Source organism: Ursus arctos, unplaced genomic scaffold, assembly GCF_023065955.2.
Source record: "Ursus arctos isolate Adak ecotype North America unplaced genomic scaffold, UrsArc2.0 scaffold_3, whole genome shotgun sequence".
NCBI lineage: Eukaryota > Metazoa > Chordata > Mammalia > Carnivora > Ursidae > Ursus > Ursus arctos.
In genome coordinates, this window is record NW_026622985.1 from 46,554,027 (window position 1) to 46,579,366 (window position 25,340).

The 25,340-nt window shown below is 37.2% G+C and overlaps 1 long non-coding RNA gene across 1 annotated transcript in view; it reads left to right on the forward strand.

The window, feature by feature from the left end:
* LOC130542102 (uncharacterized) overlaps nt 1–20,715 on the forward strand; it is a 111,073-nt gene extending 90,358 nt beyond the window's left edge. Inside the window, exon 2 of the long non-coding RNA XR_008956411.1 lies at nt 18,889–20,715. This is a non-coding gene — a long non-coding RNA (uncharacterized LOC130542102). The remainder of the gene's footprint in view (nt 1–18,888) is intronic.
* Nucleotides 20,716–25,340: the final 4,625 nt, after the last annotated feature.

The following is a 25,340-nucleotide window of genomic DNA, read 5'->3' on the forward strand; positions in this document are numbered from 1 at the left end:
TGCTGTCCCAGTTTTGCTCCCAGATTCAGACTTAATCTCTTGTGCATTCTTTCGCGGTGATGTTCCGACTGTTCTCCCTCCTCTAATCCCTAGCCAATCATCTTGTGAACCACTTTATTCAAGGTTTCTTTCTTGTTCCCTTCCATCCTTCTTCCCTCCTTCCCTCTTTCTTTCTTTCCTATCTTTCTTTCCTTTCTTTCTTTCTTTCTTTCTTTCTTTCTTTCTTTCTTTCTTTCTTTCTTTCTTTCTTCTCTCTCTCTCTCTCCTTTTCCATTCAAAATCACTGTTCTTTATTTCACCAATCTACTTCCTGCTTCTATAATTTTGTCATTTCAATAATGTTTTATAAATGGAATCATAGAGCATGTAACTTTTAAAATTTTGTTCACTCATAATCCTCTGCAGTTTTATCCAAGTTGTTGCATGTATTCATAGTTTATTCCTGTTACTGATAAGTAGTATTCCACACAGTTTGTTTAATCATTCACCCATCGAAAGATATCTGGGTTGTTCCCAGCTTGGGGTTATTACAAATAATGCTACTCTGGACATTTGTGTGCAGGTTTCTATGCGAACATGTCTTCACTTCTCTGGGATAAGTGCCCAGAAGTGTAGTTGCTGTGTCATATGGTAGTTGCATGTTTATTTTTTTTAAGAAACTGTGAAATTGTTTTCCAGAATGTCTGTACTATTTTACATTCCCACCAAAAATATATGAGTGTTCCAGTTTCTCTCTATCCTCACCAGGATTTAATGTTATCAGTACTTTTTTTTTTTTAATTTTATTCATTCTGCTGGTATATAGTTATATCTCACTGTGGTTTTAATTTACAATTCCCTGATGGTTAATGATGTTGATCACTTTTTAATGTGATTTCTTGCCATCTCTACATTCCCTTCGGTGAAGTATCCATTTCTTTTGTCAAAATTTTAATTGGATTTTGGGGTTTTTTTTGTTGTTACATTTTGAGAGTTCTTTACATATGCTAGATACTAGTCTTTCTGTCGACATAAGGTTTGCAAATATTATCCCTCAGCCTCTACCCGATCTTTTCATCTTCTTAACAGGATCTTATGCAAAACAAAAGTTTTTAATGTTGATGAAGTTCATTTTTTTCTTTTCTGGATCATGCGTTTGCTTTCAAGTTTAAAAACTTCCTAGCCCAAAAATTGCCTGTGTTTTTTCAAAAATTTTCATAATTTTTCAGTTTTACATTTAAGTCTGTGACCCCTTTTAAGTTATTTTCTACATAAAGTGTAAGGTTTTAGTTCAAAGTTCATTTATCTTCCAGTCTCATGGATGCTGGGTAGCTCCAACACTATTTTTTGGAAAAGTTGTCCTTCCTTCATTCAATTGCTTTTGCACTTTTGTCATAAAAGTTAGTGTATTTGAGTAAGTTGTTGGGTAATACTAAGTTGGGTAAGTCATTGGGTCTATTTGAGTAAGTTTCTTTGGTTTCTTTCATTAGCAGTTTGTGGTCGTTTACAACATGGAAGTTTTGTACATATTTTGATAAAATAACATTGAACTATTTTATTTTCTCAAGTGATTATAAATGATGTTATATTGTAAATTTCTGCTTCCCTGTGTTCATTGCAAGTATATAGAAAGGCAATTGATTTTTTTCTATGTTTACTTTATATTTTGTGACCTTGTGACTTTGTGACCTTGCTGAACTTACTTTTGAGTTCTAGGAGGTTCTTGTTTGTTTGCTTGGTTTTTTTTGTTTTGTTTTTTTTGTTTTTCTTTGCATATTCGTTGGGATTGTCTGTGTAGATAATTATGTCATTTGCATGTGGTACAGTTTTAGCCCTTTCTTTCCAAGCTGTATGATTTTATTTCCTTTTCTTGCCTTATCGCAATGCTAGAAATTTCAGCACTATGTTACATAAGAGTGATAAGAGCAGATATTCTTGTCATTTTCCTAATCTTATAGATAAAGCCTTCAGTCTTTCACCCTTAAGTACCATTTTAGCTGCAGGTTTTTTGGTATGTGTTATTTATCATTTGAGGAAGTTTCCCTTAATTCTTATTTTTTTTGAGAAGTTTGTATTTTATCATGGGTAGGTGTTGATTTTTTTAAATTCTTTTTCTTCATAGATTGATATGATCATGTAATTTTTCTTTTTAGCTTGCTAATACAGTAGATTATAATAATTGGTTTTCAGATATTAAACCAGGCTTAAAACTCGCTTGGTCATGGTGTATAATTTGTTTTATACATTTCTGAATTCTATTTGCTCATATTCATTAAAGGTTTTGCATCTATATTCATGAGGGCATTGGCCTGAGGGTTTTGTTTTGTTGTGTTTGGTACTATCTTTGTCCTTAGTATTAGGGTAATGCTAGCTTCATAAAAATGAATTCTGAAGTGTTCTTTCCCTTTCTGTTTTCTGTAAGAGATTGTATATAATTAGTGTTAATTTTTCTTTGAAAGTTTGGTAGAATTCTACAGAGAAACTGGTCTAAAGATTAATTTTTTTGAGAGCTTTTAAATTATGAATTCAGTTCACATAATTATTATAGGCCTATTCACATTATCTATCTCATATTGGATGAATTGTGATAGTTTTATGTTTTTGAGGAAACATGAGTTGTCAAATCTAGCTATGTTGTCAAATTTAGTTATGCAATCTTACTTGTAGTATTCATGTATCCTTTTGATATCCACAAGCTCTGTCTTACTCTGATATTGGCCATTTGATTTATCTGTTTTCAGCTTTACAGTCTTTCTGAAGGTTAATCAATTTTATTGATCTTTTAAAGAAGCAGTTCTTTGTTTCATTGATTTTCTCCATTGTTTTTCAGTTTCAATTGCATTGTTTTCTGCTCTTATCTTTACTATTTTCTTCCTTATACTTGCTTTAGGTTATCTTTGTTTTTCTTCTTCTAGGTTCTTGAAATGGGAACTTGAATTATTAATCTGAAACATTTCCTCTTTTCTTATCTAAGGACTATAAATTTAGTGCTATAATTTTCCTCTGACTCCTGCTTTAACTATGTCTCCCAAATTTTGATATATTTTCATTTTCATTCAGGTAAATCATTTTTTTTTCCTCTTCAACCAATGAATTATTTAAAATATGTTGTTCAGTTACCAAGTGCTTAGGGATTTTTTTTTGTTTGTTTATTTTTCTATTGTTGATTTCTAATTTGATGCCACTGTGGTCAGAGAACGTACTTTCTGTGGCACCCCAAATATGTTAATTGTTAAAAATATATTTTATGGTTAGTTGGGTAAATTTCCAAATTAACCCTAGTAAAATATTTTTTCCATGTTGAAATATTGACTAGACTGAGAAGGCACAGTTAATCACTTTAATCTTACTGTAAGAAAACTCATCACAAGATCAGTGTTGAGTCAAAAATCATGAAATGTTAGGTTAGATTAGATTTCATTATTGCTCAGAATTTCAAATACAAATTAAGTATCCTGGGAAGTTTTCATCATTTCACTCATGAGACTTGCTTCTGCATTGAAAAATCCACCCTAGACCAGTGGTGGAAGTCAAGATTTACGTGGTTTTCCGAGCGTGATCCTCAGAGCGGCAGCTTCAGCATCAACAAGTTAGAAATGCAAGCCTTCGTGTCCCGTTCCAGACGTGACGGGTCATAATCTCTGGGGTGAGGGCCCAGCGATCTGTGTTTTAATAAGCCCTCCGCGTGATTGTGATGCTCACTCACACTCAAGAGACACTTCTCTGGACCAAACCACCATCTCCTTCACCTTTGTTACCCCAAGAACTTCCAAACTATCGTCTCCTTCAGTTCGTTTCTGCACTGTGTGTTCAGACTGATAGGTACACATACACACAAGTGCACAAATGCTCTCAGGCTAAAGACCACAGCAGGTCCTTTGGTAAACATATGCCGTAAAGGCTCCCTCACGTTTGCCGCCTACATCCCCGGCGTCATCTCACAACCATTGCTCTCTCACTCACAGCTTGCCCCACTGGCCTTCTTCCAGGCCTTTCTACTGGCTTAGTCTGCTCCACTCATGGACTGATGACCTCTGATATACCCTGTAAGAGAAGCCATGTCTCAGGGAATTTCGTAGTTTATCAGATTAAAATTCCTCTTCTGTTATTCAAAGGACTATCTCTCTTGCCATTTATCCCAGCTGCAATTTTATATTTATATGCAATTATTTCATTGTTTGCTTATGCCTACAAGACAGAAAAGACCGTGTCTGCTTTTGGTCACCAGTGTTTTCCCAGAGCCTGGCATTGTGTTTACTCTGCAATTGACATTCAGAAAATATTGAATGACTTAATCAATGGCTAATTGCAAATTGCTGGATCTCTACCACAGGAGTGGCCCATACTGCAACTGGGCACCCACATTGGATGGTGCTCTGGTCGCACACCTAGCAATGACATTTATTACCCACTTCAGGAGCAGGCATTGTACTGCCCACCACCGTCCAAGGAGCAACGAACTTTAACAAGCAGGCCAATTTCTGGTCTTTTATCCGCTGCTAGAATAGATCAAAGTATCAGTTCGCCATGCTGCGAGAATTCCCAACAAGTGTTAAAGTTCTGTATAAATCTTCCCACACCAAAAATTGAACACGTGGTGGTCAGCTTCACAGTGGCATTACTTCTATGGTCTATTGGGCTAACCTAAGAATTTACAGTAATTTACAGCAACTTCTTGTAGAAAAATGAAATCTGGTTTCCAAAAAAACTTGCAAAAAAAAAAAAAAAACACCTTATAAAACACACCTACTTCTTTGTTAGGGATTCAATATATAAGCAGAAATTGGTTTGTTTGTTTTTCCCCTCAAACTCCCCAGAGTTCCACTATCCCATAACCTCCCTTCATATCTCTAAAATTTAGGACAGAATCTAAAATTAAAGCTTAAAAGCATGCTTATTAAAAGTTACATGGGATGACTTTTTAATTTATCGCCATTCTTCCTTTTGTAATTCTTAAAGCATAAGGACTACTGAAAATGTTGCTTAATTAGTGATGCTAGAAGAAATTCTGTATGGCAAACAAGGTAAAAATAACTGTTTTTAAACTCTAAAACAAACAGAACTTCTTTCCCGTTTTAAGGTCCTCAAAGATATACGTTTACTTTCACTCTGAGGCAAATCAGCGTGCCTCAGGCACCCAAATGTTTTTCTCCTTAGATTGTAGGATTCAAATGATAAATTTTACTTGTAAGAGTTAACTAAGGGATAACTTCCTTCTCCCCAAACCAGGCCAAATCAGAGGCAGCAAAAAAGCAAAGTGCTCAAAGTCTCAAATCAAGGGATAATTTTTAAATGTGGTTAACATACTAGATATTATGCATGCTCTGTCTTTTCAAAATCCTCACAGAGTAATCATCATCCGTATCATCATAATCAGATATAAAGGTATAGTCTTTGGGCAACGGGGTGGCTGAGTCAGTTAAGCATCTGACTCTTGATCTCAGCTCAGGTCTTAATTTAAGGGTCGTGAGTTCAAGCCCGGCATTGGGCTCTGTGTTATGCTCCACATTGAATTCTATGCAGTTTCTGCAAAACGGATAGTGTAAAAAAATGTATCTTAACGATGAAGATGGTAAATGATGAGTATTTTTCTACCAAAGCTTCAGTTTCCTTTTTTCACTGGAAGCAAATTTAATTTTTAAGTAGGGGAGCCTACTTAAAAAAAAAAGGTGGTATATAATTTTTGAGTGTACAATCTAATTAAACTTACAATTACATTTTCTAAGTTGCAATGAGTGTATATTTGGGAATAAACAGAGTATGAGTGTGTGTGTATATATATGAATGCATATCTTTCTATATGTCTATATTTATATGTACATGTGTGTATATATGTGCACATGTGTGTATATATAAATGTATACACACATATATTTATATATATTGTATATATATATATGTGTGTGTGTATACACGTGCATAAATTCACCCACATACCTATCTATCAAGAGAAATACAATTTTATTTGACTTCATAGCAACTTTGTTGAGTAAGTTCTATTCTTTATTTTCCTAATAAAAATCAGACAGTTTTTAAAGACCTCTTAAGGACGGAAATCTGCCTGTGTCTGTGCATGAAATATTCTGCACATGGCATGTCATTATGTCTTTAAGAGGAAGTTACTAATAATACTAGAACACCTTTCATAGGCTCTCCTGATGTTTGTACAATAATTTCTGTCATAGTTTTTCTTTGAGTTGAATTCCGTGTAGCTAATGGTAACACAATGTGTTTCAGAGCAATGTGACTATTTTAAGGTTTAAAGCCTTCATCAGAAGAAATATTTTATCGATCTGAATTAAGGAATCATACTTGAATTCTTTATTGCATTTTAACTATATTCTTTACTGAGTAACCTGACATATAAGTGTAAAATTAATTAAACTAGAAGGCCATTAGACTAAGGTGGCTTTCATGCCTTAGCAGCCCACATAAGCAAACCCAAACCTAAGCCTATTTGCCTCAAGGATAAGAGATTAAAAGGTGAGGACACCCCTTCCCTCTGAAACCCTAAGTTTTATTTTTTTTTTTAAGATTTTATTTGTTTGTTTGACAGAGAGAGACAGCCAGCGAGAGAGGGAGCACAGCGGGGGGAGTGGGGAGGGGCGGGCTCCCAGCGGAGGAGCCTGATGCGGGGCTTGGTCCCGGAACTCTGGGATCATGCCCTGAGCCGAAGACAGACGCTTAACAGCTGAGCCACCCAGGTGCCCCAGTGAAACCCTCAGTTTTAAATCTTTAAAAGAACACTGTAGTGCATATACTTCTAATTCATAAATGGAGAAACTAAGGCTTCAATAAATCTTATGATTTGAAAAAAAAAAAAAAGGTGAGGACAATGAATTAAAAACAGCCAATGAGACTTTCCCAAATAATACAACTGCTTAAGCTGTAGTCAATCAAATAATTTCCTTGCTTTGCTTCCACCTCTTCTGTATAAATGTTGCCTGAGCTCCTGTCTGCGGACTGCTTCTGGTTTGCTGTTGCCTGATTCAAATAGGTTTTTGCTCACATAAACTCTTAAAATGTTTCATATGCCTCAGTTTATCGTTTAATATAAGAAATTCCAAACACTTCCAGATAATACATCTAATGAACTTCTTAAGTCTTATATTTAAGAGATTATTATCGTAAAGGCAGTCATTTTGCAAATAGCAGATTTTTACTGATCCCTAGCATGTTTATTAGAGAAAGATAAAGAATAACTTAAAGAAGTGGGGCTATGGAGGGGTAAATCACTCCATATCTGAAACAATGATGTCTGGAGATGATTGGTCACCTATCCAAAGGTCATTATCCCTGATTTTTCTAGATAATTGGTCATTTCAAGTGTTAGGTGATCTTGGGCTTCAAAGACTAAGCTCCTTGGAAGCAGCAAGGCATGAGCCATGAGTCTTGATTCATCCGGGTAAAACATGGTACTTCTATCATCTTCATCGTGAATTGTTATGGATGTGTGAGGTGATGAGGATTTGCTGGAATGTAGTCTGCTGGAATGCCTGGGAGATTTTCCTTGGGGAAAAAAGAAAAGACCCAAGGGAAAGGCTTTCACTTTTTAGACCTTTGGACTGCTATTGTATGTCGCTGCTATGTCGACAGAAAGGCCAAGAGCTGAGCGTGGCAGACTGAAATGATGTAATCACGTGTGTCCTTAATGATGGATTGGTTTGCTCAGTAGACCGTCTGTGGAATTCCTTCTGGACTTCCCGTCTTGTGAGATACTAAATTACTTTACTGTTGGTGCTACTGAAGATTGGATTTTCTCTTACTTGCAGCCTACATGGCTTAACTGATATGGTAGTTTCTGCAAAACTGATAGTGTAAAAAAAAAGTACCTTAAGGATGAAGATGGTAAATGATGAATATTTTTTTACCAAAACTCCATTTTCTTTTTTCCACTGGAAGCAAATTTAATCATTTAAATACAATCTCTACCTCCTATTTTAAACATTAACCATCTTTGAGAATGTGATACAAACATGGAAAAATATTGGGGTACCAGGGTGGCTCAGCGGGTTAAACGTCTGCCTTCTGCTCAGGTCATGATCCCAGGGTCCTTGGATTGAGCCCCCGGTCAGGCTCCCCCCTCTGCCCTTGCGGCTCTCCCTGCTCATTTGCGCACTCTCTCTCTCTCTCTCTCTCTCTCTAAAACAAACAAACAAACAAACAAACTGAACAATAAGGAAACACTGAAAACAAACATGGAAAAATATTAAATCTAAACAGCGAGTGAGTAGTAGGTGGGAATGAGACCAGGATAAACTGAGGCTTAGCTGGCAATCTTTGGCAGTTCTTTCAAAATACAAGAGCTAATCTTCTATTTTTCTTTTTCCTTTCTTTTTAAAGATTTTATTTGTTTGAGAGAGAGAGAGAGAGCACGAGCAGGGGGAGGGGCAAAGGGACAGGCTGAGAAACAGACTCCCTGCTAAGCAGGGAGCCCACCATGGAGCTGGACCTGATCCCAGGACCCTGAGATCATGACCTGAGCTGAAGTCAGACATTTAACCAACTGAGCCATCCAGGCACCCTCAATCTTATATCTTGAAATCCATTAGGTAAATATTACTTGAATGTCTAGATTTTCAAAATACATATTATAGGCGGGGCGCCTGGGTGGCACAGCGGTTAATCGTCTGCCTTCAGCTCAGGGCGTGATCCCGGCGTTCCGGGATCGAGTCCCACATCGGGCTCTTCCGCTGTGAGCCTGCTTCTTCCTCTCCCACTCCCCCTGCTTGTGTTCCCTCTCGCTGGCTGTCTCTCTCTGTCGAATAAATAAATAAAATCTTTAAAAAAAAAAATACATATTATAGGCAAAAAGAAGTTAGTTTTTTTAGTTATGCCCTAATATGACTCTCCAAAAAGCCAAATGAAAGAAAATCAAAATCACACAAAGAATTAGCATATCGATGTAGGACAGAATCCAGGTAGGCCAGAAATATTCAACGTGTCATTAAAAATATATATATAGATAGATCTCAGGCACAGGGACTATAGGTTGGAAAAAGCCAGATCTTAGGACAGTCAGGAAATTAATTTTCCCAGAGTACATCCAAAGTTTATCTAAACTCAGGCAGCATGTTTCAGTCTGGAAATAACTTGAAAGAGCTGTATCCAAAAAATCTTTTTAAATTTATAGTCTCACTACTGATCAGACTAGGTGGGCTCTAAAGAATGCTCCTTTTCTTAAGTAGGTTGATGTTCCTAACATGGGCTAAAATCTTAATATAATGGTAGTCTAAAGGTTATAAAAAAAGGATCTCTTCTTTCTTTCTTTTTCTTTTTTTTTTTAAAGATTTTATTTATTTATTTGACAGAGAGAGACAGTCAGTGAGAGAGGGAACACAAGCAGGGGGAGTGGGAGAGGAAGAAGCAGGCTCCCAGCAGAGGAGCCTGATGTGGGGCTCGATCCCAGAACGCTGGGATTATGCCCTGAGTGGAAGGCAGATGCTTAAGAACTGAGCCACTCAGGTGCCCCGAGGATCTCTTATTTCTGAACATGAAAGTGGTCTTTGCTGCAAAGTATTGGTGTTGGTGTGATATTGACCATCATCTCTGTCTACTATTTATCTTCTCTCCAGAAAAAATTATGACCCCCACCTCAAAATTCATAGTCATAAAATGAAGTTACTGGCCAAGATGCTCAAAAATCACTACAAGTTAGTCAGAAAAGTAGAATTTCTTTTCTGTGAGAGACCTAAAGCATAGGGGCACACATTCATCTTCAAATACTAGCTCTAACCAGGTTTTAAAAAAATCGTCCCCTTAATGCAGTATTCTGATTGTATGATCCACGCAGTAGTGAACTTCACAAAATCCCATAAAGAGAGGTTCTTTTCACGTAATAGCTGCAACTTCCCCTGGCAAACTGCTTTACATATAAAAAATTATTTAATAAGTGTATTTCATAGTATTAATATATATTAATGCAACTTGATTTGTTAGGTGATTCAAATGGATAAATATTATGTAATCGGGTTGCCCTAACCATTGGGTCAGTTGTGAGGCAATCTATTTGATAGCTTTTCAATAAATCTTCACATGCCTGCATAGCTGCTGTTGGGTACCCACATCTGGTCATGGTACCAAGTAGTGGCAGAATCCACTTGGAACCCTGACCTTGTCTAAGTTTATATTCCCATACCTACCATTTGAGTTATTTGGCCCATATTGTTGAATCAAATACTTTCATCTACTACCCATCACTAAAATAGAAAAAGAATAGCTCTTTGGCTGTCCTATCTATTTTGTATATATTTTCACTGTGGAAGATTTTTCAGAATTCATAAAATATTTTTAAAATTTTGATAATAATGGCTACTTTGATGTCACCTTCCTTACACACATTTAAAGCTTTACGTACTTCATTCTCAAAGAGGAAATTTATAACGAGATGATGAATCTCATTAAAAAACATGCAGATATTCCTGAAACTCTGACACAAATTTCAGCAATTGGCAGCAGACTCTACTTTAGCCCTTGGCTGAAATTCAGATGATGTGCTCTAACTTACCAGCTGGAAACCTTGGATGAGTGACTTAACCTCTGTTGTCTTATTTTCTCATCTCTTACCTACCTCAAGTGATTTAAGAAGTATATTTTAAGGATTAAAATGACAAATGAGGGAAGCATGTTAAGAGCTTTGTAAAAAAGTGTATGGTATTTGGAAGGAGCAATGTTAACATGGCAGTTTGGAATCAATTGAGAATTTTGATTTTTTAGTTGTAGTCCTTTTAATGGTGTATTGATAAGGATAGATTTGGTTGACTAGGATTGGGGAAAAAAAACCCTAAATAATGATGGTAGAACCAATTTCTTTTTCTCTCTCTCAAAAAAAAAATAAAAAATAAAAATTGCAGAGGTAGCTATCTAGGGCTGGTCTGATGGCCCCATGAGGCCATCAGTGGGCCATACTCTGGTGTCTCATCTTTGTTATCTTTACAGGGTTTCCATCCTTCACATTATCTATGAGTTAGAGCCATTGCATCTGTCTTTCCTTGAAGGAAAGAGGAGGAAGGTGGAAAACTTAAAAGTGCTCCTCTCCCAGCTGAATCAGCCTACTGCAAAAAGGGCATTCCTGGAAGAAACACACAAAAACTTCTGCTTCTCCCAAGAAGTCTATTATTTTAGCTGAAGTCATTAGTTTTCTGTGGTCTACTAAACAAAACATCAAACTTCTGCTTTTTTTGTTACCAAATAGAAAAAAAATTGTGTAAGACAACTCTATCCTTTTCTTGAGACTTACGCTACCCTTAACCTTCCATGGCCCCACCTCCCCCACCATCGCTGGCTTGGGACAGAGTGAGGCTAAGAGATGGGACAGTGTTCAGAGATGGAATCGGGGATGGGCTGATGTTCAAAGATACTCAGGCATACGTGCTAGAAATTAAAAAAAAAACAAACATGTTTTTAAATTGTAATGTGGTAGCTTTGACAATTTGAAAACATTAAATGTTCATTTGTTCATCAATTTTTTAACAGGTATTTATAGAGCACCTACTATGTGGTGAATAGGCCAGAAATATTCTTGCTGACTTGGAACTGACTTGGAATGGCAGACAATAAGCAAGTAAACCAAAAAAATACAGAGAGTTACTTCAAAATCTAAGTGATATGAAGATAATAAAATAGGGTAAACCAAGAGCAAGTCTAGAGTGAGTAGACGAGGAGAATTTAGAACAGATGGTGGAGGAAGTTTCCTATAAAGAGGGAGAATTTGGGCTGAGATCAAGAATCAGTTTTGTAGGAAATTAAAAAATTGTATCCCTACTATTCATTAATGCTGATTTGCAATCCCTATAACTCGGTGGACGCAACTGCATGTGAGATGTGGCCCTCTCTTCCTATTTCTTTTCTATCCATGAGTCACCTTATAGAATCAAAAAAGGATTTCCACTGGAGGGTCATGCAAGGAAAAAGGAATGATGAGAACCAGGTCCACACAGACATTTCCTCCTTTAGTCTATTAATTTCTAACCCACTGAACTGATTATCACTTCATGTGGTAATCTGATGTGATGAACCGTATTAAAACACCATTGCTAACATCCCATGAGAAACTTAATAACACGATAGATGTATGCAGTCAGGGAGAATGTCAAATATAGTCATCTTGTTCTCAATTACGTGTGAGTATAGTTCTAATTTTATTCACCAGCAACCATTTGCCTTTTCTAAAGCCGATGATTCTTTTTTTCTAGTATGAGGATTTGGATTCCATTTAAGTCTTGTTAACTGTAATGACATAATCGTTCTTCCAACAACAGATATTGAGCACGTGAGAATATGCCGCATACTGTACTGGACCAAGATGAAGCAAAAATAACTCAAGTATCGGGAAAAGGGCCAGATTTCTGATGCACGCTTGCCCACCTCATTGAGCATAGTTACGGCATCACGGTCACATATTACCCAAATCCATGGAACCAGCTTTCAAATTTCCATTTCAACTTAGTCTACCTTGATGTGTTATTGATGGCTGCTTTTATAAGAGAAGAGTCTGGTGCATTCACTTTAGATCATTATCTGTGTTGTGGAATCAGCTTGGACCCATCTTGGCCTACTGTCTATGCCAAGAAGAGGCAGTTTGTTACTTGCCTTCAGGGTTCTCGGTTCATCCCCTTGCGTGAGCAGCCTGCCAGCCTGCCCCATATGGAGAGGAAGCTCCTTGGACTGGAGTCCATGTGGTTTGGCAGCGCCTGGTGTGAACATGTAAGTGCCAGTAACCAGTGCTGGGTTCCAGGGCTACACACTTATCAGCATGACAGCCTGATGGTTATCGTGTCTCTGGCAGGGCCTGCTTCAAAGGAGCCTTGCTTGTGATTTGAGGGAGAGTGGCCAATAGAAAACACATCTAGAAAAATTAGTTGGCATCACTTTGTGTAATTCAGCCTAGCATTATTCCTATAAAGGAAGAGAGGGGAGAGGAAGATGGTCTTAGACGTTGCAACATCATTACTGTTGAAGGATATTGGGAAATTTCTGCTTCAGATAACATTTTATATGAATGAGTGTGCATTTATGGCATTATTACTGTGTACAAAACACCGTGGGCAATCATAAAGACATGAAAGACAAGCATCTTGACCTTTGATAAGCTGCTGTTTCATTGGGGAGACAAGATAAATATACAGGAAAGAGGACCAGAAGGCATGAGACAGTTCATATTAAGAGCTAAGTAACCGATGTGGTTTGTACTATAATCACTGTGGCAGTTCAGGCAAGGTTTTTGTTTTCTGCCTTTTACAAGTGCGCCGTACAATTGTTTCACCTTCTCAATCACAGAGGAAGCACCCCGAATGTCTCCCACATAAGTCACAGGCAGTGCGGCATATTCATTCAATACACACTTGCTGCTGAACAAATGACTTCATATTCACTCAAAGAGAGATTTCCCCGTGGTAGAACCGATGATGTCAGCTGGTGTGACGTAGATTGCATTAGATCTGTCAGGGTTTCATTTTGCAAATGAACATTCTTATGAGGCCAAATGGATGCAGGCTTAGTGTTGCAGAGTGTTCAGATTTTTTTTCAAGAGAAGCCAGAAATAGGAATTTCGAGGTGAAATTCACTAACAGATAAAGCACTCTTCTGAGAGTGGCTAGCAGTGGTGGCTGTACTGTGCGACTCCAAGCTGGGGGCCACACGCCTGCCCATTCCCTGAGCCGTGGTGATGCGGTGCTCTGGGCAGCAGTGGCTTTCTGCCCAGCTTCTGAGTGTAAGTGAGGGGGTAATGTACTCTAAGAAAGCACTACGCTGGAAAAATGCTAGTAGACATTTCAATTACCCAGTTGCCTCATAACAGATACAAAGAAGAGACAGAGAGACAGTATTTGGAGGAATTATTGATGCAAACACATCTAAACGTGAAAAAGAAATAATTATCTTTCTAAACACCATCCCCAATATTTTCTTTAATTTGAGTGAAAAGCAGTAGCTGCGTGTTCTTGTTACAAGTCTTATCAGAGCGTCTCTTTGGTCTGCACTGACTACGGACTATGAGACCAAGCCTTGCAATTTGCATGAAGCTTCTGGATGCCAGGAAGGCAAGCAGGCTTTCAGTTCTCTGGACCGTTGAGCACATGGAAGTGTTGAGTAACAGACCTTTATCACGTCTTTCCTCTGCCTCTGCCTTAAATGGGAGAACTCAGGAGTGCTAAGAAATAGATTTCCTTACTTTTCTCTTTCCATGATTTTCCATGCACCAAAGGAGAGTGAGATGGGCTGCTTGGGAGTGCAGACCATGAGAACCCTGGCCACTCTTCTTTACTCACCGCCCCCCCCCCCCACCCCGCCCCTCACTCCAGGAGGGATAGTCTATAAAATCAGTCTGTGTCCACAGACTGGGGATATTAAACACCGATTTCTCTCAAAACTCTGAGGAATAACTTGCTGACTAAACGCCAAGTCAGCTGTCTACTCTCATTGTCTTCTTTATTTATCTCTCATAAGCAAATTATGTGCAAATTTTAAAAAATGCACATTTTGGGTAAATTAAGACAACGTTCTCCATAGAGCTTTAAGCTCATTTTTACTTTCTGATGACCTTTATAATTTTACCCAAGTAGTATGTCTGTTTTGAAATGGGATCTGACCTTTCATGGAAAGAAAAAACTTTGTAACTTTTTTTTTTATATATGTCTAAACTACTTATCAGACATTATTTTAGATTCACTGTTTCTCCTTTTCCAGACTCCTGAAACATTCCAGAATGTCGTTTGCAAGGTGTTTGTTTCGTCTCTTCTGTGTTTTAACTTTCAATTATTCAAAATGTACTTCTTTCCTTTTTTTCCCTGTCATCCCTAAAATGTGATTTACTGAGACCTTACGCAGTGCTGAATTTTCCTGAGCACAACAATGGGCCTTTTATTAGACTTGGAAAGGATGGAGGAGAAGCCTATTAATAACCAGTCCTGACTGCTGTTGATCATCAAAGGCCAGCTTTAACTCACCATTGAAAAGGATTATAGATGATTTATCGTAAGTCACTGTACCTGGTGACCGTCTTTAAGGCTAAACCGTGTTTAGTTCAGGATTCAGACATGGCCGATGACTGGGACAAGCGTCACTGAGATATATTTACCTAAGAGATTAAGGAGTTACCCGGAGAAAAATTAATCACATAAGGGATTTAAAGTGCAGATGTTTGGCCCAAATACAAAGTCCCAGCATTAGCTGAGGGGTTATTCTGGATACAGTTCAATACCTGTCTATAGTATACAACACTACTTTTATTTTGTTTTTTTTTCCTTTTTCAGTTTGTGCTGAACACGTATGTCTGTAATCTCTCTCAAAGGCCTCTGAGTGTATTATTTATAAAGTGAATTTTGAAAGCACTTTAAAAGTTTCATCTGCCATTCACAATTGAGAAGTAATACACCAAAGATCAATGTCTGAATTGTTTTTCCCAAATAGATCTCAATTGAAAAAAGAAAACCTGCTGCAAATCTAATTGAAATAACATTAAATTGATACATTAGTTTGGAGAAAATGAAATCTTGAATAACATTAAATTTTCCATTCACAAACATAGCGTGGCTTTCACTTTATTTTCATCTTGTTTTACGTTATTTCAGTAAAATTCTAAAAATACGAAGTATTGTTCTTGTTCATTATGCTTCATTTTAAATTATCTATTGACCTATATATTTTATTTCATATAAAGGCATCATATTAAATTCTTCTAATAATTCTTCATAAGAGGGTATTTCTAATAGGTAAACAGTCAGGAAGGCCATCATGAAATTTACTAGTACAATCCATAAGCTTGACAGAGCTTATGCACTTCAAATAGAGAATACACATTTTTCTTATGTCCATTGAACATGTGTGTATAAACCTGATCTTGTATTTGTCACATATAAAACTGTAAACAAAAATTCACAAATACTAATGATTAATATCATTTATATGATGATTCACCTAAACTACTTAAATAAAATCAGAAACTAGACAGGGATTGTCAATCTCTCTCTTATTTGAGTGTCATACGAGAACCTGGCTAATACAATAGGCAAAGAAAATATAAAACCTGGCATAAATACTGGTAAAGAAGATATAAAACTTTTTTTTTAAATGATGATATGATTGTATAGCTAAGTCATTCAGGAGACTCTAGATTATATTCTTTATATTAAAATCAATAATATAAGGTCTATAGATTACCTTTTTTTGACAATGTCTTTCTACCCATGTGTAACTCCAAAGAATGCTCAGTTATTCCAAGGAGAAGCCCTGGTCACTATTACAGTGAGGAAAATATACAGGAATATCATATTCTGACCAAAAGGCCCCCCCCCTTTTCTGACTGAGGTATGGTAGTGCTAATAAAGGCATCACTGTTAGGCACACACCATCACATGTCCTCTGTTCAGCCTTGTCACACTGGTGGTCTTGCCACCCTGGTACCCACCAAGTTCACCAGTAAGAGCTCATGTTGCCACTGAAGTCCACAGACCCAGAATGAGAAGTGAACTTGGTCCACAAAAGGGGCTATTTTGGTGACAACCACTGCCATCCCTGACTTTGAATGGTTCTCCAGGACGAAGCAAACAGGCAGAGATAGACTCTTTCCCCTGATGTTACTATAGGTGACAGCCACTCCATTGTCAATAAGACCCTTCTTCGATCAAACCCCCACTTTAGTAAAAGAAAATTTAAATAGAAAGTTTGATTTGGGGTAGGGACTAAAATTATAGATTAATTCTCTATTTGTATGTTTATTCAATGATTTATATATAACGACTGGGCTTATCCGAATGCCTATTAAAATGTATACGGCTCATCAATATTTTCCTAGTAGCACAGGTTTTGCATTTAGCCATTTTATGAGGACTTTTTTACACATGATTCTTTTCCATTTAGAATGGCTTCTGAAAAGAATGATGCTTACAATAAGCTTGATGAAACAATTGTGCAGTGAGTCCATTTCTTCAGTTCAGATTTCTGATGAGGATAGAGTTCTCCCCAGCTACCTTTGCAGCTAACTCCCTAAATTATTAGAATTAGGGGAATTGCATTTTTATTTCCAGGACCAATATTAAGGATAACTTATATTAGCTAGATTTTGCTCTTAGAATGAATCTGATTGGCAGGGAATCTTTAAATTATATATATTTCTTTTTTAATTTAAATTCAATTACCCAACATCGTTAGTTTTTGATAGAATGTTCAATGAAACATTAGTTGCATATAACACCCAGTGCTCATCACATCGCCTGCCCTCCTTAATGCCTTAATAGAAAATACTAAGAATTCTGCCTGCCGTAGCTCTACATTGCCTTCAGCTGAAAGCCCCCAAACACACCGTATGGATAAAGCAACACCAGCCCTGAGGAGCATGTTTGGTCTCAACCAGTTGTCAAAGAAATGAAGGGCTGGGCAAGACATAATAGGAGTACCCCGCCCCTCCCCACCCCAGCCCACCAACTCCACCTGTTGACATTAGAATGTTCTGGGGTCCCAGACCTGTGTTGTAATTCACGTACATTCGATGATTCTGAGTCTGGCTGGATTCACAGAGGATATTTTGTTTAGCTGTATTTTGTAGCTGAGATGTTTTGAAAATGAGTTATCCACAGAGCTGGATAACAAAGGTGGCCCAGAATTTCTGGATGGGGGCTGGGGTGAACTGAGAAACATGCCATGGGACCTGGATCCTGTTGACCACAAGGGCGCAGAATGCACCCCGGTTTCTTTCCATAGTGTTTCACATCACTGTTATTGTCCTTGTTTTAAAATGCGATTTCTAAACAGAGTCACGCAGACCAACTATATCAAGGTTGTTCTAGGTTGTTCAATATTCTCTCATGTCTGAAAGAAGAACAATAAATCTTGTCAAAGAAACTGATAGAAGATCTGATGACTTCTAGAAAGTTTGATAATGTCATCTAGGAAAAGCAGAATCTCTCATACATCCATGAAGAAAAAACATGAAATAAAACTCAAATTTTAAGTAAACACAAGTGATGAATTTGTTTGAATTTGTTTCATTTCCTTACTATTATAAAAGTTACTTGCTTAAAAAAACCAGATCAAATTGCCCTTTTAGATTAGTCATTAGCTATTACCTTTTTTTTTTCTTTTTGCTATCAAATCCTGTCCCTCACATGGTAATAAATATACTGAAGGAAAGCAAAAGCTCAAGACATTTATATAAAATTTATTTAGATTCCAAATGTTCAGTCTGTAGGAGGCCAGGAAATTTCATGTGTAATTTTTTAAAGATACACTGTGTTTATTTTTAACTTCAGGCATTGTCTCACTGGACCTTTTTAAACTTATTTTTTTTTTTGTATTTTTATATTCATTCAACAAATATTGCTAAGTTCTTTAATATACTGGGTTCTCAGCTATTGGGGGTACAAAGCAATTTGTACCCTCATAAAGTTTCCATTCTAATTGAGGGAACGATTAACAAAGAGCAAGTGATCATTTGTAAGGCTGTGTTAATTGCCTTGGAGACAAAAAAGAAACATAGACCCGCAGGTGCCTGAGGGGCGGGTAGTGTGGCATGTGGGTTTGCAGTTTTGAAGTGGGTTCCAAGGAAAGCCTCCCTGAAAGAGTAACATATAAAGAACGGAAGAAGTAACAAAATATATAGAAAAATATTTAGTTTTCATCTTCTTTTCAAGACGAATTCAATTAAAATAATTTCTAAGCCTTTAAATATGGCAATATTAGAATTATTTATTGCACTGGTCATTACATGGGAAGGATATGGACCAACCCCTATGGACCTCTGATCATCTGGGAAGACGGCCTGTGGGGTATTCTGCAAAGTCATAGAGACTTCCATTCGATTCAAGGCAATTTTAGGGTTCAGGGTAACTTTCTTCTATGTTTCTGAAAATTAGAAATCTGATCATTTTCTGGACCTAGCTTTAACCATCTCATGTCTTTTCTTTCTTAAACCAGAACATCGAGTGCTCTGGCCAGGAGAGTAACAGATGAATAGCGTCGAGAGCCCTGGAGGTGAGTAGAACAGAGACTGGAATTATAAGCCACGTGCTCATGAAGTAGCCTGTGAAGCCACACAACACGTTTACTTTCTCCGCGTCTCAGTTTTCTCACGTGCTAAGCAAGCCGTGTGCATACCATGGTTTTATAAGTTTTCTGTACAATGGTTATCATTTCCCAAATTCTGTGACTTGGTCACACATTCCTATGCCTCTTACTAGAATAGAGGGCAGAAGGGTACTAACTGTTTTGTGGGAAGTTCTCGGGTGACTCCACAGATCAAAGTAGGAATGGTGAACACGCCTTTCCACCGGTGCCCGTGAGACTCCTTTTCTCGAAGTTTCAGCTGTAGTCACTTCTTGCAGAACTCGTTAGTGTCCTTGCCAAAGTCCTTACCCGATTGCTCAATCTGCATGCCAAGCTGCTTCATCTCCTGCTATTGTTTTCCAGAAGTTCCAGCTGCCCTACATGGCTGGAAGCAGTGCTTTGAAGTGTCCCTAAGCCTGTGGTTGTCTCCTTTTATCTCACTGCACCCAGACCGCGGGAATCTTAAGTAATCCTTCCTTCCAGGAAGTAGCTCAGTCAGCACGCGCTGCAGGGTTTCCTTCACAAGAATGGTACGAAGATCCGCACTATTCTGGCCCTGGGATGGCTCTATCTATCTATCCATCTACCTACCTACCTACCTACCTACCTACCTACCAATTTATTTAGTTATTTTGGAGGGAGAGGATATTTACTGTTCATGAGAGCTCCAGAGTTCAAAGTCCAATTTGATATTCAGTGGTATTCCTTCCTGCTTCTATGAAGATTACTGAGTACTTCAAGCCACGTTCGTCTCCTCTCCCTTCTTGTCTGGGAGGAAGAGACAGATTGTGGTTCAGCAGAAAGAACATAGGTATATTTGGGAAATAACAAACTGGATTTAAAATCCAACTCCACATCTTACTTGGCTGGATATTTGGAAGAATGCTATAGCTGCAACTACTGAGTATTGATTGTAATGATTATATATATATAAATCACTACTTATTATTACCTGATATGATTTCATTAAAAAATGTGAGTTGTAATATTCAGCTCACACTATTTGTATGAAAATAAAAATAATGTGTGTAAAACATTCAATCACTGATGTACCCAACATTTGAAACATATTAAGTTTCTCTCTTTCAACTATTCTATTCAGTATGTTTAAGCTGAACACAATTATTTTATAATGATTTCATATGTATAAATTTTGTGTTATTAATCTTCTCATAAACTTTCTGACAAAAGGATGGTGAAACATATTTCTTTAGGGCCCCAGTGCACTATCTGAACTATTTGAGGGCTTCACGGAGTTAGTAATATTAGACCTAGTATTTAACACTGTGCCAGGCACATGATAATCGCTCAGTAATAGTTTATGAATGAGTGGGCTTCCTCAATTATTTGTTGTTTTTTTAAAAATTCATGGGTCCGGTTTGCTCCTCCTGAATTTGTTTCCTTCCAATCAAAATTCGACATGTGGTAAAAGCAACACTGCTGGGGTAGACCTACCCCAACTTATTTCAGAATACTGTTAATAGAAGCCTCCTTGTCCCACATTTCTGGGAAAATAGGTACTGTTCCAGGGCTTCAAGGAGCCACATTCCCCAGAAAGGGATATTCACACACACGGATTTGTTTGAAATCTAGGTAATAGTAGGTGAGAGCCCAAATAGGCATGTGAGGTATGTTTAGGCTTAACCTGATGCCATCTTTGGCAATTAAAGTCCACTTTGTTCAAAAAAAAAAAAAAAATAACTGGCAAATATCCAGGAGGATTATCTGTGTTCTTTAGACCACCTATTCTAGTTTTAGTAAATAATAACTTAAAATATTTTGAAGGAAAGCTTCTACTAGAATTTTGCTTGTGTATCCAAGAGTTGTCCTGTGAATAATGATTATTAAACAGTTTGCCATTTGGGAATCTTTAAATTACATTTGTATTCACTGCTCTGGAAAAGAAGAGAGGTAGGCCAAGGGGCCAGTCATCTCAACAAATGCAGTGAACTAAATTTAAATGTTTTGAGTAACTATGAAAGAAATATATTTAGTTGAGGCAGCAGTCGCAAATTTTAACTTTGGGTAAGAATTAGTTGAGCAGTTGGTTAAATTGCGGTTGGTCTGGAGTGGAATTCAGGACTCTGTATTCTTACAGGCAGCCCAGGTAATTCTGACGCTACTCATCTATTGGTCTCAGTAAGAGAAACTCTGTCTCAGACTCTACGATATATCTCTACTGAGGAAAGAGCGTGTGGTTCTTTTTTTTTCATAATAATATTTTTATTATATTATGTTAGTCACCATACAGTACATTCCTGGTTTTTGACGTAAAGTTCGATGATTCATTAGTTGCGTATAACACCCAGTGCACCACGCAATACGTGCCCTCCTTACTACCCATCACCAGCCTATCCCATTACCCACATCCTCCGCTCTGAAGCCCTCAGTTTGTTTTTCAGAGTCCATAGTGGTTGTTCTTATAGCCAAAGAGGACTCAACTCAAATCCAAGATCTGCTATTTACTATCGTTGTGAGTAAGGTAAATTATGGAACCTCTCTGCACCTCATTTTCCAACTGTAAAGCAGAAGAATTCTTATTATGTAGGTAAGATAAAATGAGGCATTCTGTCTCAGCATTTTGTATATCAAAAAGTGGTCACTGAATGGGAGTTATATATTTATACATTTACAAATATGTGTGTTTCTTTAGCTTTTGTGCCCTTCTAAATATAAGAACTAACTCTTAATTCTAATAGGGAAATAGATCATGAATGCATTCATAGAATGTCCTCAGCTAAATTGACCTCGGTTCCTCTATGGTTACTCCGAGATGAAAGCCTTGAGAGCTACCAGCTAGTGGGAACATTGTATCTCAATGTACCATTCACTTTTGAATTAGATCAAAGGGTTTCTTGAATGTTGTGCTAGACAAAAGTTGTGAAAGAAAGACGCAATTTAATGTACTCCATTGCCCTGAATTTTAATATAAGAAAAAAAAACCTCCTCTATTTCTGGCTCTGTAAACCCCTTTAAGTCACACGGTAATTTCCCGTAAGAGTGAATTGAGGTGATAACTCAGGCGCATAATACCTGTCAATTAATCTGCTTTGAGGTCTCCTGGAATGTCTGCTGCAAATACAGGTAGAAGCGGGAGGTTTCAATAATCAAGTTGTTCTGGGGACCAGCCCAGAGGTAGGAGTGCACTTCATTGTTCTGGGAAACGCCCCAAGGAGAATTGGGGGGGGGGGGATCTCAAGTCCTAGGTAAAACTCCCTCAGATTTCAATCACTTGGAGTGACACTGTGAGATTTCCTGCTGTCCCAGAGGTTTATATTTCTCACTGCACTTTATATCTGCACACCCACAGCCTCGTGTTAATGTACTATACTTAATTATTTGCACATCTGTCTCCCCCCAAGGGAACAGACTGTAGTTTACTCACTTTTATTTCTGTACAGGGGACATGATCGGGGGTTGAATGACTATCCTTAGTAATATACTCACTGCTTGGACTGAGTAGTCCTTCCCAGGAGAAGTTTCTTTATGGAACCGTAGAAATATTTTGCATGAATACAGGCTAAATCAGTTACCTTTGTACATAGTTCCTTTAAAGTTAATGATATATTTCATATGCTAGTGCTTAAGTGTTATAAGAAGAAAATAATTGCCTTTATGATTCGCTAAAATACACAGATAAAAAGAGATAATTTATGATTTTCTACTTTGCATTAGAGTGCCTCAGAAATAGTTTTAGCAGGTGGATCTTTAAAAACAGATTTCAAATCACAAAAGACCAAGGAAATATTGCATAATTTCCGATTTACTCACAGAAGATTTAAGGTTAAGGAATCCCATAACCACCACAAAAAACCCCCAAACTCTCAGTGCCTTTTACTAACCAGTTATACCCCAAATCTGTAGAAGAGCTATTGCAATGTTGGAGTCTTTTTATAAAATATGTAGAATGTTGAAACATTTTTTTTAAATGCTATCTTGGGATTTATCTATTTTGTAAGGATGTTACAAGATGCTGAAAAACCCAGTCTGAATTCAACTTGGAGCCAAGTGATGACATGCAAAAAGAAAATTTCATCTTTCTACAGAACATTCTTGCTCATTCTGAGTTAGCTAAGCTTACCTACTATGCTTGGAATAGAGTCACGTGAGACTTCCCCTAGACTAGTGAGGTGCTCCAACCGTAACTACTTGCCTTGATGTCTTATTTTCTGTCCATCAAAAGATTTAGTCAATTTTTAAATTGACGTGTAACTAACAAGAACTTTGATGGCTCCCTTTAAGAGAATATTGAGTAAATAGCTCCTTATACCATTTTCAATTAACTTAGATTTAAAAACAACAAATTGGACTTTCAAGCTTCTCACATATAGCTCCAGATAACAAATATACTAATAAAATAAAGAAAGGAACAAGGCATCTTTACATCAATTTTAAGACAATAAGGAATTATATTAGTAAGCACTGAAAAACCATCCATAGGGAGAGCCAGGCAGGAACGTAAGACTCTCAGAACTGCTGGGATAGTAAAGGATGATCTCTCTCCAAGGAATCTGGTCCCTGTAAGTCAGAGGGTGGAGTGTGCTCCAGGAATACGTGTGCACTTACAAATTTCCGTTTAGGAAATGGTTAAGCAAAAGTCAACATTGAGACCTTCAGATAAAAAATAATATTCTGAAACTTCCCAGTGCCTGGAGTCCATCGTCACTTGGTTATATTGAATTCACATGTGGACTGGCATTTCATATTCGTTGTGGAATACTTGGCCAAAAAGAATGCTTACAGCAGGAAGTTTCTGTTCCTCATTGAAAGTGAGGACATTTCCAAAAGATTTTCCAAAAGAAATATTTAACTCTGAATCATTGTGAGTATCAGTATTTAGAATTGCTCAAATATGCATCTTTGGAAAAACTTTGAAGTTAACTTTTTATTGGAGTGTAAAATGCATATAGGAAAACACACAAATCACAGGTACGGTTTTTTTTTTCTTCACAAAATGGTGATTTCTACATGGAACCTGCACCCAGGTGAGGAAACAAACCATGATTTGCACCCAGAAGATTCCTTCTTTCTCCCTTCCAACCATTAGCTTTCAGGAATAACCACTATCCTGTTTTTTTTTTTTTTTAAACTTGATGTAAGTGGACTCATGCAGCAAGGATTGTTTCGTGTCTGATTCTTGCACTTCAAGTGTGCCTGCGAGAACCATCTGTGTTGTGGCTTTAGTTATCCTTTTATTCTCATCACTGTGCAGTAATCTGTTGTGTCAATATGTCATAGTTTATTCTTCTATTCTACTGTTATAGGCATTTGATATTCCCAGTTGGGAGCTATGACAAATAGTGCAGCCTTGAACACTGTCATTGTCTTCTGGTAAACACCTGTGTGCCCTTCTGTTGGGTGCATGTCTAAGAATGGTATTGCAGAGTATTTACATATGTGTCTTCAGTCGCTCTAGTAATTTCTGCCAAGAGCACCATTTGATTACTTTCCTCTCCAACATTTAGCATTACCGAATTTATTTTTAAGATTTATTATATTGGTGAGTGTGCAGTATATCTCTTTTCAGTTTTCACACGTATTTATATGGTGACTATTAAAGCTCCTTCTTCTATGGTTAGACGCCATTCTAAGTTTCTCTTGTGACGTTTTCTTTTGCTTGCCTTTCTATTGTGGTGTTTATACTTTTCTTACTGGTTTGTAGAAGTTACTTATATTTTCTTTATATACATTCTTAGTAAAAAAATTTATTTTTATATGTGCTATATAGTTTACCCTTTTAATCTTTTAAAGATTTTTTTTCTTTTGAAGAGTAGAAATTGTTTGTTTTAGCATGGTCCAATTTTTATCATTTTTCCCCTTTTCTTTAGCCTTTTTAGAATCTTATTTAAGTTTCTTGCCTACCTTTGGTCATGAAGATATTTTCATTTTCTTATGAAAACTTTGATGTTTTATATTTCACATGTAGATGTACAGTCCAAGTGAGTTTGATTGTTGGGTATGGGGTGAGATTGAGATCAAAAACTTTTTTTCATGTGGATGTCTGGTTGACCCAGCACCCATATTGAAAAGTCCTCTTTTTCTGGAAAACTCTTTCTTTTCCCTCCTGCTCTACAATGTCATTTTGTCATTCAGATGACTCTATCTATCAATATAGATATATCTCTATCTCTATCTATTGATAGAGATAGAGATAGAGATAGATGGTATTTATAGATAGAAAATCTGGAGATAGATAGATAGATCGGTCTCTGAATATCTATATATCTATTTCCAGATTTTCAGTTTTGATCCACTGGTCTATTTGTCTTTGTTCCAAAACTACAGTATTTTATTACCACAACTTTTTATTGTCTAGCAATCTG